This window comes from Oryx dammah, unplaced genomic scaffold (genome assembly GCF_014754425.2).
Source record: "Oryx dammah isolate SB20612 unplaced genomic scaffold, SCBI_Odam_1.1 HiC_scaffold_10, whole genome shotgun sequence".
Taxonomy (NCBI): domain Eukaryota; kingdom Metazoa; phylum Chordata; class Mammalia; order Artiodactyla; family Bovidae; genus Oryx; species Oryx dammah.
In genome coordinates this window covers 38,001,755-38,014,834 of record NW_024070194.1, presented here as the reverse complement: position 1 = coordinate 38,014,834, position 13,080 = coordinate 38,001,755, and positions in this window count along the sequence as shown.

Here is a 13,080-nt window from a genome sequence, read left to right as displayed (position 1 = left end):
TGCCATTTCTTTGAGGTAGTTATAGTCATGAAGAAATGCTCCCATGAGGATCAGTCCCAGTGTTTCATTTATGGTCATGTGTTACACAAACCGTTCTCTTTAAATAATGAAAAGGGGGCTGGAGGAAAGAAAGAAAAGGACAGTAAGACGATCTCTTCTTACAGAATCTGAAGAGTCCATGAAGATATTTTAAAAATAATTTTTGGCCTCATCTGGTGGCATATGAGAACTTATTTCCCCTACCAGGGATCAAACCCATATCCCTTGCATTGGAAAGTAGAGTCTTAACCAATGGACCATCAGGGAAGTCCCCATGGAGATTTTTAAGGCATGATTATAATATCAGATAAGTTACCCTTGAGTCTGAAGCTTAAAGGGCCCTTACAGATGGCTTCTCAGGTGGTGCTAGTGGTAAAGGATCACCTGCCAATCCAGGAGACCCAGGTTCGATCCCTGGGTTGGGAAGATCCCCTGCAGAAGGGAATGGCAACCCACTCCAGTGTTCTTCCTGAAGAATCCCATGGACAGAGGAACCTGATAGGCTACAGTCCATAGAGTTGCAAAGAGCTGGACATGACTGAAGCAATGAGTATGCAGATGGAAGTAGACAAGTTTGGCATAGGTACACCAGGAAGGAATATGACCTCAGGAGGCTGACTGCTGACAAATATAATTCCTGCTTCCCAACTGAAACAGATTTGCCTGGAATTTTGCAGAGCTATGTTGACTTTGGCATTTTTTTATTAAAGAAAAAAAAACAGCTTAAAATCTCATGGGTTTCTCCACAATGAGGGGGGCAGGAAGTTTGAATTTTTTTTTTGCAAAATCCAAGACACTGGACCAATGGTGCTTGACATGCAGATGGAATCCTGGTATGGATCAGGGCAGCGGAGAATGCAGGGAAGAGGGAGGTGAAGGTGGAAGTGCAGGTCGAGACAAGATCCGCACAGGCTGAGAGTCTGTTTGGGATTTTACAGGTATTCTGAGAGCAACCAGGAGCCCATTGCATCACTAGGGTCTCATGTGATGAGACCTCATGTGAGGTCCTGAAGCTTGAGTTCACAGCTGGCACGTCTACCCTGCACGGGACTCCTGCCCACAATTGGGTGGAAGGTCTGTCAAGAAGGAGGGGACTCTCCATGCACTTGGGGTGCGTTACTCCATGTGAGGATGACAAGCCAGGGACTCTGAGGCCCCAGAGGAAGTGCTGTGGAAAAGGTGGCTCACTGATACTGAGCTAGATTAGAAGGAAAAGACAGGACAAACCCGAGTTTCTGAGCTAGATACCTCCAAGTCCTGAAAGAGGACTGACTATGTGAGGAAAACACGCTGATAAACTGTCTTCCGTGAGAGAGAGAGAGTGTGTATGTGTGTGTGTGTGACAAAACATTATTTTACTATTTTGGAAGTCCTGTCCTCATGAAGCTAGCCCCATTCAACAGAAGACAGATTTTGTGTGTGTGTGCCCGACAGCATAATCCTGTCAGAAAGTAGAAATTCATTATGAGTGGTTGGTGCAAGGCAGGGGTTGTTTTCTCCAGTGGAAAAATCCAGACTGCTGCTCTAAGTACCTCTCGTTCCAACTTTTTCAGCCTTCCTTGCCTTTCTCATGCCCTTGAGATAATCTGTAATGACATGGCGCACCACCTCATTCCTTCAGGAAATTGATTATTCTTTGATTTCACACTCTCTTAGCTTCCTCTCCAGTTAGTGTGAGGTTGGTTGAATTTTTCCCTGCCTTCCTGGCTTTCCGTTTCATAATTCCCATTTGCACAGAGTTATAATAGGGAGGCAGCCTAAGTAATATTTGGAAGTCTTTTGCAACAAGCTCCTTTGACAATGTTAATGCAATGAAAATGAAAACTGAAATGTCCTTATTTCAAGTGGGTATTTATACTTTTGTTATTTGGTACAAGAAGTCAATGCCAGAATGTGAACAATAAAATTACACAGGAAATTGTTATTATGAATCATTGAATATTTAATGAGTTATAGAAATGAAACTGTCAAACAGTGGAGCAGGGATGAAAAGCTGTGAGGGGGAAAATGACAAAACTAGAAACCTGAAACACTGCAGTTCTTCTGAGCCCAACAAGAGGACGCAAAACACCCTGAGTCTGCAAGTTGTCCTCCACGCGAGGCGATGTTGCAATGCAACCCGGGTCTGGTGCCTTTGTTGGAATGAGCCTCAGAGGGAAGAGAAATATGACATCTCTCCTTGTGAGGGTTTTCTTGGCCCTTCTTCTGGACTAGGTTTGGGTTCTCACTGAATAGCAGGGAACTGTTTTTTTTCATTCATTTTCACTGAATCCTGTGCACACAAGGTTCCATTAAGTGGTGCCAACACAACAGAAGTGAACACCTTGGCAAAGTGCTTCCGATTGGCATATTGCAAAAGGCGTTTTTCAAACTCTTCACTTCCGAGGAACCAGGGCTTTTTCCTCTGCTGAGCTGTGTAAATAACTGGTGTTTAGCTGCCTTCTGTTATCTCAGAATTTCAGCCAAGTCACAAAAGTTAAAGTCCATAAGTATCCTCACAGCCCAAAGAGAGGCAGACGTTCCTGATTCAGAGCTGACCTTTGAGGCCCTGCTACCCCCACCCCAGCACCAGTCTCAGCCCCCATCCAAGACCGTCAGGGACTGGAGGGCTGTGGTGGGGGTCTCTGTCAGCTCAGTTGCTCTAACAGAGTAACAGACTGGGGGACTCAATGAACAGACATTTATTTCTGTAAGCTGGAGGTCCCAGATCAGGAAACCATATGAGTTTATATCATAGAAAATTGAGATTAATGATGTGATACTTTGATTCAGCCCACAGCTTGCCTTTCTTCATGAAAATGGGATCGAATCTACCCATTATTCCTTACGAGGGATCCTCAAGTTCAGTATTTTTCAAATATGTTTTTGTCAGTGGAACCACTTCTCCAAAGAGGAATCTTCTCCAGAGAAAAGCAGAATTCTTGATAAAGACGTGGTGGGGGTGGGGGCCTGGGAGAAGGTAGTCCTTGTTTTTCCCAGTGGTTCTTCTTCTGATACCCTGAGAGGCTCCCATGGTTCTGACAGTAGAGCTCAGTTTGAAAAATGCTGGACATATTATTTTTTTTGTAATATTTTTAAAGTAGTTTTAAGTTGACCTAAGAATTAAAAAGGCAAAAAGATTTCCCATATACCTCCTGCTCCCACTTCAACATGCCCAGCCTCCCCCACTATCAACATCCCCACCCGATGGTCCATTTGTTATCACTGATGGAACTACATTGACATGCCATCATGGCCCAGAGTCCATGGTTTACCTGAGGGTTCACTCGAGCTGTTGTACAGTCTATGTTTGTATAAACATATAATGACATTTGGGCTTCCCAGGTGGTGCTATAGTGGTAAAGAATCTACCTGCCAGTGTAGGGGACATAAGAGATGCAGGTTTGATCCTTGGATCAGGAAGGTCCCCTGGCAGAGGGCATGGCAACCCACTCCAGTATTCTTGCAGGGTGAGTCCCATTGACAGAGAAGACTGGTGCGTTACAGTCCATGGGGCCGTAGAGTCGGACGCATCTCAGCACTCATGCATAATGATATGTATTCACTGATGTAATCTCATACAGAGTATTTTCATTGCCTTAAAAACCCTCTGCACTCTGCCTATTCATCCCTCCCTGCTCTACCTGATTTTATAAAGGAGAAGGCTGATGCCTAGAAATATTAAGTACTTTGCCCAAGGCCAAACAGATAATTAGTGGCTAATCTCAGACTATTGATTTCCAGCCCAGAATTTTTTTTTTGCTAATGAAGTATTAATAATGAATAGAGTAATTGTTTTTTACTTTTCTATTATTTTCATACTTAAGCAAAAATCTTTTTCCCTTGACCCTCTCATATAGTTAAGTAACTAATGATTTACTTTCAGACTTTAAATCTTGGGGGAAATTCTCGATAACTTTAACAGCTTCTTCAAATTCACTAACAATTCTTTCAAGCAGTTATTGATGCTTTCTGGCTTCATTAGCTCTTTGCCATCTGCTGCTCTGATGACACGGCCATGGAGAGTGAGTGATTTAGCACATTTTCTGACAGAGTCAAATATTTCTTTTCTGTACCTTTATAGTGCATTCGGCTACTCCAATTATTCCAGCTCCTCTATTGATGCACCCTTCTTTGTCCCAGCCAGTCAATTGAATCTCTCAATCAACATTCTTGTATGTATCACATTCATTTTCATTGTGTGACATTTCCCTGATTCTGGCCCTCATGCCTCTCTGGGGCCTAATGTCTCATGCATTTCTATAGTCCTTCAGCTCCCTTGTCATTGGTCCATCCCATTCTGCAGACGATCATTCTTTAACCTTCCCAGGGCCTCATTTACAGTTTTGTTCTCATTTGAAATGAACCCTGCTTTCCTGATAACTCTGAGTATTTACAATAAGCAATTATTATTGATCTTTCTCAGAATAAATCTTCTGAGCAGATTTTTTAACTTTTCTGTACTTGAGATGCAATTATTCAATTGACTGTCCATGACTTGATTTTGCCAATGGGGCAGGAGAACTTCTCAGATCACTGTGGGACAATTACAGTTTAGGATCTAGACAACCATGTCTTTTTCCCAGGAGTCAACTCTGCCCCTTCTGCTCTCAGACTTTTGGGCAGAATTAAACTCCTGAACATGACTTTCCTCAGGCCTATGTGGGTGGGTGGGGGGCAGTTAGTAAAGGCATGAGAAGCTCTGGGAGACTGTTACCTGGTGAAAACATCACGGTCACCCAGGACAGCTGCCAGGAGCCAGGTCTAACAACAGGGCCCTCAAGCTGATGCTGATGCTGATGGTGATGGTGAGGAAGAGTTTCTTGGTAAATGGTAAGTAGAGTAGGTAGCATCTTTATATACCTTCGATGTCTTCAAGGTCTTGTTTCCTCTCCGACAGAATTACCAGAGCAATCTTGTCGGTAGGTCCACAGATAAAAGCACCTCTGCCATCTACTCCCACATTACTTCTGGGCATGTAGGCTAATGGGTCTTCCCACGTGGTGAATGGTAAAGAAATCTGCCTGACAGTGCAGGAGATGTGGGAGACCCGGGTTCAATCCCTGGGTCGGGAAGATCCCCTGGAGAAAGCAATGGCACCCCACTCCAGTACTCTTGCCTGGAGAATCCCATGGCAGAGGAGCCTGGTGGGCTACAGTCCATGGGTTCGAAAAGAGTTGGACAGGACTCAGCACACGTGCATGTATTAGGAGTGTATTGAAGGAAATGGCAACCCACTCCAGTGTTCTTGCCTGGAGAATCCTAGGGATGGGGGAGCCCGGTGGGCTGCCGTCTGTGGGGTCGCACAGAGTCGGACACAACTGAAGCGACTTAGCAGCAGCACACATGCTATTAGGAGTCTTCCTAGACCTCCAAATCCCTCTGATCTGCTTTACAGTTCTAATTTTCAACTTTATTGATTTGTGCTCTGATTTTTATTACTTTCTGCTCTGATTGCTTTAGGTTTAAATTGTTCTTTTTTCCCTAATTTCCTAAGGTGGAAGCTTAGTTTATGACTTTAGATTTTTATCCTGCAATATATGTAATCAATGCTATAAATTTCCCTCTAAGCATTCTTTATACTACAGCCCAGAAATTTAGATAATTTTTATTTTGTTACAATTTCAATGAAAATATATTTTAATTTCTCTTGAGACTTCATTTTGACCCATGGGTTATTTATTGAGAAGGTTTTTTTTTTTTTTTTAATTTACACGTATTTGGGGATTTTCTCATTGTCTCTCTTTGTTGTTGATTTTGGAGTTTTCATTGCTTTCTTTGGAGTCAATTAATCTATGTGTGTATGTGCTCAGATCAAACCAGTCAATCTTAAGGGAAATCAACACTGAATACTTGTTGGAAGGACTGAAGCTGAAGCTGAAGCTCCAGTATTTTGGTCATCTGACACGAAGAGCTGACTCAATGGAAAAGTCCCTGATGCTCGGAAAGGGCAGGAGGAGAAGAGGGCATCAGAGGATGAGATGGCTGGATGGCATCACTGACGCAAAGGATGTGAACTTGGGCAAACTTTGAGAGATGGATGGTGAGGGACAGGGAGATCTGGCCTGCTGCAGTCCATGGGGTTGCAAAGAGTCAAATAAGACAGGGCAACAGAACAACAGCAAAAACCCGCATTCAAATGCAATATCTACTGTGTGTTCCTAGTCAAGCTAAGTATCTGAAACTTAGTCTTTTTAAAAAATACAATAGAAAAAATAATTTTCATCTGGAAAAATTCTGTGTGCATTAGAGGCAACAAATATAAATGCTTTTAACATTTATCCCAGAAAATGTTATGTATCTAATCACTGGTAGTTATTATTGGTGATTCTAATAGCATTATTGATAAAGTATTTCAAATCAATACATTTAAAGTCTATTGAATGGTGACTTAAGAGGGCATTATCATATTTGATTGCTGTTACAGACTGTCTCAGAGGCCTCAATTTTGTTATTATAATTGTTTTATTGTTTCAATAATATATAAAAATCAACTGAAGATATTGACCATGGTGTTAAAATAATTTCATATTTATATCAAATGGTTGTTCACTCCTCATGCTCTGTGCCCACAAACTCATGGGTGACTAAGAATACTAAAATATTTTTATAAGATATAATATACTGAAATAATACCTGCATTCCTTGGGGTCACAAAGAGTCAGACACTACTGAGTGACTGAACTGAACTGAAAATAATACCAATATACAAAAATACTAAAAATTTATTAATATTTTCAATATTTTTTCTCCATAGGTCTTCCTCTCCCTGAATTTCTCTCTCACATACATTTTTTCCTTTGTAACACATTATGCATTTTCACCGTATAAAATTTGAGACCCCAAATGATGTAAACTCGATGATCTCATTTCTGGAGTATACCTCTTCAGCTTTCTCTGCTGAGTTTCCCTGGAATTGGCCTCAGAGTCATGCTTCCCTCAACACTTTGTTTCTGGCCAGTATCTTCATTATCCAGAGCTTCTCAGAATCAACATCTGAGTCTGAGAAATCCACTTCTCCGGGCGAGCTCTGTTAATGCTATATGTATACTTTGCACTCTGACTCTTCCATAGCATTTCAAAATTAATGCATCATCTCTATCAGTGTGATTTTTCGTGAACTTCCTCCTGGGTTCATTCATTTCTTTGACTGCTACTAGGTAACATCCTCCTATTTTTTTAAACTCTTCTTGGATAATATTAGATGTTCACTCTGCTGACAAAACAACAAAATACTGTCTCATTAAAACGTTTAATTATGTAACATTTTGACTGGAACATTAAGCTTGTAGGTTTAAACAGGCTTGAGTTTCAATGGACATCCATCTTCCCTCTCCCTGTTGATACCATAACTCTGCTTCATCTCATAGGAAAGGAAGATGGAGATGTGTGCTCATCTGTTCTGAGGTATCACAACTTATTTGTTTGCTTGGGAATAGCAATGGCATACTATGCCCTTATTATCGCCAAATCCAAGGAAATACATATTTATCATAGTATCTTCAGAGGTAGCCTCGTTTCCTCTCGGATGTGCTGAATACTCTGTGCTTGGTCATGTTGCTGGACTGCTGGTTCTTGGTCACTTTTAAGAAGCCTATAGATCTTCCAGCATCACTAATGGTGCTATGAACAAAGGCAGCCACCTGGCTCTTTTAAGCGAAGTTCCAATTACAGATCCAGCACCGTTCTCTCCCCGGAGAAGAGGCGGGAGCTATCTGAGCTGTTGACATGCTCTTTATGTCACCCCTGTCCCCACCCAAAGATGGTCATTTCTTCTCCCCACTTGACTGGGCTTCTCCAGCCTGTCCTCCAGGGCTTCTCTGCCTAGGTGGGCCTCTAAGCCATTTTTTGTTTAAATAGTACATACCTACGTTTCAGTTTTGCACCAAAACATTTCCCAAGCTAGAGCTTCACTTTCTCTTTATGTTTCTTTTGCTTCTTTCAGTCATCCTCAGAGGAAGCCTCCCCATCACACCTGGGGCAGGCTCTGGACCACAGTCACAGACGATCGCTTCCCACTGCAGGATGAACCTTTAACAGAATGCTGAAGTTTGTTCCTACAGACACAACTACAGAGGGTCCCACTCAGTAAATAAGATGGTTTTATCTGTAAATGATCTCTAATTCTGAGTGATGAATAAGTCCTTGGGGTTTCATTTCCTCTTTATCATGGCGCTCTCTTGTTGGATTACTCTGGACTTACAAGCTGTTCGAATGACAAGATTCATCGATTCCCTCATTGTGCCAGGAAACGGTAAGTTAAGCAAATTTCTAAACCCTTCTAGACTCAGAGGTTCGGGACACATTGTGTTGCTCACATGTTGGAGCCCATCGCACATCGTCTCTGAGAGACGCCCATGGACTGTACCCACCAGGCTCCTCTGTCTGTGGAGTTTCCCAGGCAAGAATCCTGAGGTGGGCTGCCATTTTCTACTCCAGGGGGTCTTCCCCACCCAGGCATCGAACCTGCAGTATCTTTCGTCCCTTCTGCATTGGCAGGAGGATTCTTTACCAATAGCGCCACCCAGGAAGCCCCATGTATGTATGTATGTGTGGGTATGCATGTATATATATATAAAATTTTGAAATCCCAAGTTGAGTGCTTATAAAACACAAAAAGCCTTCAGAGTCTTACTTAGCAGGAAATTCTATATGGAGGAGACTTTTTATATTGTCCTGGAATATCAGTTTGGGTTCAGAAGTGGGGATAAAACCCAGCATTCTAGAGATGGCCCTCAAACCCTGGAGGCGGGCTTGCCCTCAACAAGCACGAGGGGTGGAAAGCAGTGGCCCCACCATGGTCAGTCCATCTCCCTTTCCAGAGCCATAGTCAACCTCCAGCAGAAGACAGGGAGTGCGCTAGGGTGGGGGTTGAGGGGGTGGGCAGAGGGGTCATGGGGAGTCAGGGCAGGAGCTTCCATCTCTTGAGTGGGTTCAGAGGGAGGGTAGCTGGTCCATCTCTGAGAGACGTGTGGCTCTCCCGGTGGCCCCACTCCTGGAGCCTGCAGGAAAGACAGGCAGCCCTCAGCGCTGGCTTGCCTGTCCCCACAAAGACCTCTCCAGATCTGCTCCAAATGACCAACATCACAGAGGACGTGCTGCTACCTGTTTAAGGGAGTATTGTGGGCTGTGACACCATGCACAGAAGTGGACTTACTTGAACTTTGGGGGCAATCATTAGATAAAATATTCAGAGCTATCATGTCTGTGACTTACCCGGTTGAGACAGTTCAGCAAAGCAGTTACACTAAGATGATCCATTTCCCAGATACACTCTCGGAGATGGGGTTCATGGTTCAGATTAATTGATGTTTGTGCCATGGCTTTTATACCGGAGTATGCTGGTACAAGAATTACCTGTGTGCTTGTCATATACATCTAATCTTCAAATTTAATATGAAGGCATTAAAGGTTTATCTTTCAGTTAATCCACAGCATAGAAGAAAAGATCTGGTCTAATCCTCCAAAAATTAAGAGCATGAGAAAAAAAAAAGAGGGATTAATTTGGAGGACATAAATGTTAACAGCTTGAAAAAAGTATTTAAAATGTACTGTAGGAAAATTTCCAGTTGTGTGTATTTTTAAGTCTAAACTACAGAACAGCATATATGGGATGAATTTCATTAGCTAAAGACCTACACAACTATTCAAGTATTCTTGTTGAGCAATGAAAGATACTGAGAAACTATATTTTTTAAAAGCCAGAGTGGCTAGAAATCATTCAAAAATAGTCAAGTTCCATCTCTATCACAAGTCAGTACAGACTCATCACTGTAATTGAATCTTTTCTAATGACTGAAGTTCTTGAGGTTTGTCAGGATAATTACTAAGAAATGCCATTTCATTCCATAGAGGAAGCTTACACTTTTGATTTGATCTTACAGCACAGGACAGCAGTGATTTTTGTCTCAATTCCTGATCAAATTTCCTTTCTCATGATTTGTGTGACCTACTTATTCCTGCAGTGAGAATTCTGATAGACTACTTAGTTTCTGGGTAATTAGGCTTTTGCAGTATTAGAGCCCTGAGTTCTGAGACAGAGAGTAGGGGCCAGACTGAATGTCCAGTGTCTGGCTGAGAAGGAGTGATCCTCTCTAAAGGCCTGGGTGGAGCCATGATGACAAAGAGGCATTTTGACGGATGTCTACAAATAGGAAGAATGGCTTCTCAGCCCACCAACCGGTCCATCTCTTGCTCCTTTGTTCAGCATAGAATGAAAGCCCCCTCCGATTCCAGTAAAAAATGGTGCAGAACATTTAGAATATTCTTCAATGCACCAAAGGGAAAATGTAGAGGTTTTGGGTGGTGAGTTATCTGAGATTCCCTTCTCCTTAGCTCCCCTCTAGATATGAAATAAAATTAGAGTAATGGACATAATTAACTCTGAGTCTCATCTCAGAAGGATAATTTATTACCGGGTTAAAACCCCTTGAACCAGAACTCTAAGTGATTTGTGGTGATTATTATACAACACTTTTCCATTTTTGCTGACCTAGTTTTCTTTTCAAAAAAGAAGGGGAGAAGCTAAATTATGGAGGAAAAATGAGGCTTCCCCATGTCCCTCACTGCACTGGTTTTGTCAGGCTATTTTTTAAAAAGCACCTTAAAAACATTGCATTCTTGACTCATTGGGCATGTCAGGGTCACTAAGGTTTTAGTGTTTGTGCCCCCATCAAACAGTGTTGAAGATGCTTGCTGATGACGTGTGTGGAAGGATGGTGGTATCCACTTGACCAGGCCACTAGTTCAGCAGCATAACCTGTAATCTTTGCTCTCAAAGAGTCTGTACTCAGGGGAGAGGTAAAAAGCCAGACAACAAGTAGAAATTCAGAAAATGGTAACACCCACAGTTAGCATCTAGCTTGAAATACAATTAAGCCAAGATTCTTTTAGACGTAGTTTTTTAGAAGCACAGTACTACATGGTGGGGTGAGGACAAAATGAGACCATCTCAAGGCTCCGTGACAAGGTGGGGAGATCAGACTGAATTCAGAGAATGAAAGTAACAGCAAAGATTTAAATAGCTATACAGAATAAATCAGGACAGCAATCAAAATCACTTGTATGGAGAAACTGGCGAGCAGCCGCTCTAGAAAGTGACCTCCGTGTGTTCAGAGTGAGTTCAAGGAAAATGTGCAAAATGAGGGTGATATGGACAAAAGCACAAATGCCAGAGTTTGTTCTTGTACATTGGCTTGACTTGGAAACATTGCCAAAAAAAGAAAAAAATGTCACTTGGCGTAAGATTTTAATTATATGTGGGAGAGTTTATGGTCGAGGACATGTTTTCCCTATTTTGGATCTGTAGCTCCTGCCAATTTCTGCTTGTGTCAGGGACAGGTGAGGGTACTTATTCTAATTCCCATGATTGGAATTGTTTGTATTCAGTGTCAATAATTATTTGGAGAACTCTGGAATTAAAAACTGCATATTGAAGTCCCTCTTCCCCCTTTAACATAATTAAATCTAATTATATAACTGATTTGAATGTTATTGCAAAACTTTTCAGTGTAACTATTCAGAGGGGAATGATTACCAGCTAAGACAGAAAATGGTAATAAAAATAATAAAAATTCATCAGGGCATGTTGGAGTAGGTTTTTTTCAAGCTTTAGTAGTTTTTCCCTTTCTTTTGGTTAAAAAGGAAATAATTCAACTCATATAACTTCTATGTGTCTCGCTTTGCAGAATATAGATATTCTAACAGTAGTTGGAAGAAAATGAGAGCTGACTTTGCCGCATCTCTGAATGACTCACATTTCTATTTCTTGTCAGCTTTGCCCCACTTCAGAGGTGAAGACAATCATGTCCTTAACTTCCTTTTTGTTAAGATCAGTAGTAAACTGATAAGCAGACCTCAGAGAGGCAATGATATTCTAAGGGATGCTGACAAACCTAGATCTCCAGTTGAATTGCAGGCTGGATTAAACAACACCAAGAATCTGTAGAATCTTTGCCTTGGACTGCAAGGCAATCAAACCAGTTGTTCCTAAAGGAAGTCAATCCTGAATATTCATTGGAAGGACTGATGCTGAAGCTGAAGCTCCACTACTTTGGCTACCTGATGGCCGACTCATTGGAAAAGACTCTAAAGCTGGGAAAGATTGAGGGCAGAAGGAGAAGGGGTGACAGAGGATGAGATGGTTGGATGGCATCACGGGCTCAATGGACATGAGTTTGACCAAACTCTGGAGATGGTGAAGGTCAGGGAGGCCTTGCATGCTGCAGTCCATGGGGTTGCAGAGTCGGACACGACTTAGCAACAGAGCAACAATGGGATATTTGCAACCAAAGTGAGAGGTTTCCTTTGGACCACAGGGGGAACACACAGCCCGTGAAAGAAACCAACAGAAAACTTACGTAAATTAATTGGTTCAAACCTTTTTCAGATGGAAACCCTGTTGTCCCCACTCTACTCTTTTCTTCAATACATGAAATCAAAGGGTCGGCATTAAAAAAAATTTTTTTTTAAATTGAAGGATAATTGCTTACAGAATTTTGTTGTTTTCTGTCGAACCTCAACATGAATCAGCCATAGGTATACATATGTCCCCTCCCTCTCGAACCTCCCTCCCATTTCCCGCTCCATGCCACCCCTCTAGGTTAATACAGAGCCCTTGTTTGAGTTTCCTGAGCCATACAGCAAATTCCTATTAGCTATGTATTTTGCATATGGTAATGTAAAATTTTTTGGAGAAGGCAATGGCACCCCACTCCAGTACTCTTGCCTGGAAAATCCCATGGACGGAGGAGCCTGGTAGGCTGCAGTCTATGGGGCCGTGAAGAGTCAGACACAACTGAGTGACTTCACTTTGACTTTTCACTTTCATGCATTGGAGAAGGAAATGGCAACCCACTCCAGTGTTCTTGCCTAGAGAATCCCAGGGATGGGGGAGCCTGGTGGGCTGCCATCTATGGGGTCGCACAGAGTCGGACATGACTGAAGTGACTTAGCAGCAGCAGCAGCAGCAGTGTAAAATTTGTAGAGTCACATTCCTGAAAGCATGAGTCTTCACCTGTATACCCTGTAGAGCCACCATCAGTGGGTCTGCAGAGACTGTGC